This window comes from Triticum dicoccoides, chromosome 6A, assembly GCF_002162155.2.
Source record: "Triticum dicoccoides isolate Atlit2015 ecotype Zavitan chromosome 6A, WEW_v2.0, whole genome shotgun sequence".
Taxonomy (NCBI): Eukaryota; Viridiplantae; Streptophyta; class Magnoliopsida; order Poales; family Poaceae; genus Triticum; species Triticum dicoccoides.
In genome coordinates, this window is record NC_041390.1 from 508,040,102 (window position 1) to 508,046,101 (window position 6,000).

Genomic DNA, 6,000 nt, shown 5'->3' on the forward strand with positions numbered 1-6,000 from the left:
TCCGACAATCGGAGTGACAAAACCTAATCTCGAAATACGCCAACCCAACATGTACCTTTGGAGACACCTGTAGTACTCCTTTATAATCACCCAGTTACGTTGTGACGTTTGGTAGTACCCAAAGTGTTCCTCCGGTAAACGGGAGTTGCATAATCTGATAGTTATAGGAACATGTATAAGTCATGAAGAAAGCAATAGCAACATACTCAATGATTGGGTGCTAAGCTAATGGAATGGGTCATGTCAATCAAATCATTCTCTTAATGATGTGATCCCGTTAATCAAATAACCATCTTTGATTAACGAGCTAGTCAAGTAGAGGCATACTAGTGACACTTTGTTTGTCTATGTATTCACACATGTATTATGTTTCCGGTTAATACAATTCTAGCATGAATAATAAACATTTATCATGATTATAAGGAAATAAATAATAACTTTATTATTGCCTCTAGGGCATATTTCCTTCAGTCTCCCACTTGCACTAGAGTCAATAATCTAGATTACACCATAATGATTCTAACACCCATGGAGCCTCGGTGCTGATCATGTTTTGCTCGTGGTAGAGGCTTAGTCAACGGGTCTGCAACATTCAAATCCGTATGTATCTTGCAAATCTCTATGTCTCCCACCTGGACTAGATCCCGGATGGAATTGAAGCGTCTCTTGATGTGCTTGGTTCTCTTGTGAAATATGGATTCCTTTGCCAAGGCAATTGCACCAGTATTGTCACAAAAGATTTTCATTGGACCCGATGCACTAGGTATGACACCTAGATCGGATATGAACTCCTTCATCCAGACTCCTCGTTCGCTGCTTCCGAAGCAGCTTATACTCCGCTTCACATGTAGATCCTGCTACGACGCTTTGTTTAGAACTGCACCAACTGACAGCTCCACCGTTTAATGTAAACACGTATCCGGTTTGCGATTTAGAATCATTCGGATCAGTGTCAAAGCTTGCATCAACGTAACCATTTACGATGAGCTCTTTGTCACCTCCATATACGAGAGACATATCCTTAGTCCTTTTCAGGTATTTCAGGATGTTCTTGACCGCTGTCCAGTGATCCACTCCTGGATTACTTTGGTACCTCCTTGCTAGACTTATAGCAAGGCACACATCAGGTCTGGTACACAGCATTGCATACATGATAGATCCTATCGCTGATGCATAGGGAACATCTTTCATATTCTCTCTATCTTCTGCAGTGGTCGGGCATTGAGTCTTACTCAATTTCACACCTTGTAACACAGGCAAGAATCCTTTCTTTGCTTGATCCATTTTGAACTTCTTCAAAATCTTGTCAAGGTATGTGCTTTGTGAAAGTCCAATTAAGCGTTTTGATATATCTCTATAGATCTTTATGCCTAATATGTAAGCAGCTTCACTGAGGTCTTTCATTGAAAAACTCTTATTCAAGTATCCCTTTATGCTATCCATAAATTCTATATCATTTCCAATCAGTAATATGTCATCCACATATAATATCAGAAATGCTACAGAGCTCCCACTCACTTTCTTGTAAATACAGGCTTCACCGAAAGTCTCTATAAAACCAAATGCTTTGATCACACTATCAAAGCGTTTATTCCAACTCCGAGAGGCTTGCACCAGTCCATAAATGGATCCTGGAGCTTGCACACTTTGTTAGCTCCCTTTGGATCGACAAAACCTTCTGGTTGCATCATATACAACTCTTCTTCCAGAAATCCATTCAGGAATGCAGTTTTGACATCCATTTGCCAAATTTCATAATCATAAAATGCGGCAATTGCTAACATGATTCGGACAGACTTAAGCATCGCTACGGGTGAGAAGGTCTCATCGTAGTCAACCCCTTGAACTTGCCGAAAACCTTTTGCGACAAGTCGAGCTTTGTAGATAGTAATATTATTGTCAGCGTCAGTCTTCTTCTTGAAGATCCATTTATTCTCAATTGCTTGCCGATCATCGGGCAAGTCAACCAAAGTCCATACTTTGTTCTCATACATGGATCCCATCTCAGATTTCATGGCTTCAAGCCATTTTGCGGAATCTGGGCTCACCATCGCTTCTTCATAGTTCGTAGGTTCATCATGATCTAGTAGCATGATTTCCAGAACAGGATTACCGTACCACTCTGGCGCGGATCTCACTCTGGTTGATCTACGAGGTTCAGTAGTATCTTGATTTGAAGTTTCATGATCATTATCATTAGCTTCCTCACTAACTGGTGTAGGTGTCACTGAAACAGTTTTCTGTGATGTACTACTTTCCAATAAGGGAGCAGGTACAGTTACCTCGTCAAGTTCTACTTTCCTCCCACTCACTTCTTTCGAGAGAAACTCCTTCTCTAGAAAGTTTCCGAATTTAGCAACAAAAGTCTTGCCTTCGGATCTGTGATAGAAGGTGTATCCAATAGTTTCCTTTGGATATCCTATGAAGACACATTTCTCCGATTTGGGTTCGAGCTTATCAGGTTGAAGCTTTTTCACATAAGCATCGCAGCCCCAAACTTTCAGAAACGACAACTTTGGTTTCTTGCCAAACCATAGTTCATAAGGCGTCGTCTCAACGGATTTTGATGGTGCCCTATTTAACGTGAATGCGGCCATCTCTAGAGCATATCCCCAAAATGATAGCGGTAAATCAGTAAGAGACATCATAGATCGCACCATATCTAGTAAAGTACGATTACAACGTTCGGACACACCATTACGCTGTGGTGTTCCGGGTGGCGTGAGTTGCGAAACTATTCCACAATTTTTCAAATGTACACCAAACTCGTAACTCAAATATTCTCCTCCATGATCAGATCGTAGAAACTTTATTTTCTTGTTACGATGATTTTCAACTTCACTCTGAAATTCCTTGAACTTTTCAAATGTTTCAGACTTATGTTTCATTAAGTAGATATACCCATATCTGCTTAAATCATCTGTGAAGGTGAGAAAATAACGATATCCGCCACGAGCCTCAATATTCATCGGACCACATACATCTGTATGTATGATTTCCAACAAATCTGTTGCTCTCTCCATAGTACCGGAGAGCGGTGTTTTGGTCATCTTGCCCATGAGGCACGGTTCGCAAGTACCAAGTGATTCATAATCAAGTGGTTCCAAAAGTCCATCAGAATGGAGTTTCTTCATGCGCTTTACACCGATATGACCTAAACGGCAGTGCCACAAATAAGTTGCACTCTCATTATCAACTCTGCATCTTTTGGCTTCAACATTATGAATATGTGTGTTACTACTATCGAGATTCAACAAGAATAGACCACTCTTCAAGGGTGCATGACCATAAAAGATATTACTCATATAAATAGAACAACCATTATTCTCTGATTTAAATGAATAACCGTCTCGCATCAAACAAGATCCAGATATAATGTTCATGCTTAACGCTGGCACCAAATAACAATTATTTAGGTCTAATACTAATCCCGAAGGTAGATGTAGAGGTAGCGTGCCGACTGCGATCACATCGACTTTGGAACCGTTTCCTACGCGCATCGTCACCTTGTCCTTAACCAATCTTCGCTTGATCCGTAGTCCCTGTTTCGAGTTGCAAATATTAGCAACAGAACCAGTATCAAATACCCAGGTGCTACTGCGAGCATTAGTAAGGTACACATCAATAACATGTATATCACATATACCTTTGTTCACCTTGCCATCCTTCTTATCCGCCAAATACTTGGGGCAGTTCCGCTTCCAGTGACCAGTCTGCTTGCAATAGAAGCACTCAGTTTCAGGCTTAGGTCCAGGTTTGGGTTTCTTCTCTTGAGTAGCAACTTGCTTGCCGTTCTTTTTGAAGTTCCCCTTCTTCTTCCCTTTGCCCTTTTTCTTGAAACTAGTGGTCTTGTTGACCATCAACACTTGATGCTCCTTCTTGATTTCTACCTCCGCAGCTTTCAGCATTGCGAAGAGCTCGGGAATAGTCTTGTTCATCCCTTGCATATTATAGTTCATCACGAAGCTCTTGTAGCTTGGTGGCAGTGATTGAAGAATTCTGTCAATGACGCAATCATCTGGAAGATTAACTCCCAATTGAATCAAGTGATTATTATACCCAGACATTTTGAGTATATGCTCACTGACAGAACTGTTCTCCTCCATCTTGCAGCTATAGAATTTATTGGAGACTTCATATCTCTCAATCCGGGCATTTGCTTGAAATATTAACTTCAACTCCTGGAACATCTCATATGCTCCATGACGTTCAAAACGTCGTTGAAGTCCCGATTCTAAGCCGTAAAGCATGGCACACTGAACTATCGAGTAGTCATCAGCTTTGCTCTGCCAGACGTTCATAACATCCGGCGTTGCTCCTGCAGCAGGCCTGGCACCCAGCAGTGCTTCCAGGACGTAATTCTTCTGTGCAGCAATGAGGATAATCCTCAAGTTACGGACCCAGTCCGTGTAATTGCTACCATCATCTTTCAATTTTGCTTTCTCAAGGAACGCATTAAAATTCAACGGAACAACAGCACGAGCCATCTATCTACAATCAAACATAAACAAGCAAGATACTAATCAGGTACTAAGTTTCATGATAAATTTAAGTTCAGTTAATCAAATTAATTAAAGAACTCCCACTTAGATAGACATCCCTCTAATCCTCTAAGTGATTACGTGATCCAAATCAACTAAACCATAACCGATCATCACGTGAGATGGAGTAGTTTTCAACGGTGAACATCGTTATGTTGATCATATCTACCATATGATTCACGCTCGACCTTTCGGTCTCCGTGTTCCGAGGCCATATCTGTATATGCTTGGCTCGTCAAGTATAACCTGAGTATTCCGCGTGCGCAACTGTTTTGCACCCATTGTATTTGAACGTAGAACCTATCACACCCGATCATCACGTGGTGTCTCAGCACGAAGAACTTTCGCAACGGTGCATACTCAGGGAGAACACTTCTTGATAATTTAGTGAGAGATCATCTTATAATGCTACCGTCAATCAAAGCAAGATAAGATGCATAAAAGGATAAACATCACATGCAATCAATATAAGTGATATGATATGGCCATCATCATCTTGTGCTTGTGATCTCCATCTCCGAAGCACCGTCGTGATCACCATCGTCACTGGCGTGACACCTTGATCTCCATTGTAGCATCGTTGTCGTCTCGTCAAGCTTGTGCTTCCACGACTATCACTACCGCTTAGTAATAAAGTAAAGCATTACATCGCGATTTCATTACATACAATAAAATGACAACCATAAGGCTCCTGCCAGTTGCCGATAACTCGGTTACAAAACATGATCATCTCATACAATAAAATTCAGCATCATGTCTTGACCATATCACATCACAACATGCCCTACAAAAACAAGTTAGACGTCCTCTATTTTGTTGTTGCAAGTTTTACGTGGCTGCTACAGGCTTAAGCAAGAACCAATCTCACCTACGCATCAAAACCACAACGATAGTTTGTCAAATAGACTCCGTTTTAACCTTCGCAAGGACCGGGCGTAGCCATACTTGGTTCAACTAAAGTTGGAGAGACAGTCGCCCGCAAGCCACCTATGTGCAAAGCACGTCGGGGGAACCGGTCCCGCGTAAGCGTACGCGTAATGTTGGTCCGGGTCGTCTCGTCCAACAATGCCGCCGAACCAAAGTATGACATGCTGGTAGGCAGTATGACTTATATCGCCCACAACTCACTTGTGTTCTACTCGTGCATATAACATCAACATAAATAACCTAGGCTCGGATGCCACTGTTGGGTTTCGTAGTAATTTCAAAAAAATTCCTACGCACACGCAAGATCATGTGATGCATAGCAATGAGAGGGGAGAGTGTTGTCTACGTACCCACGCAGACCGACTGCGGAAGCGTTGACACAACGTAGAGGAAGTAGTCGTACGTCTTCGCGATCCAACCGATCAAGCACCGAAACTACGGCACCTCCGAGTTTGAGCACACATTCAGCTCGATGACGATCCCCGGACTCCGATCTAGCAAAGTGTCGGGGAAGAGTTCCATCAGCACGATG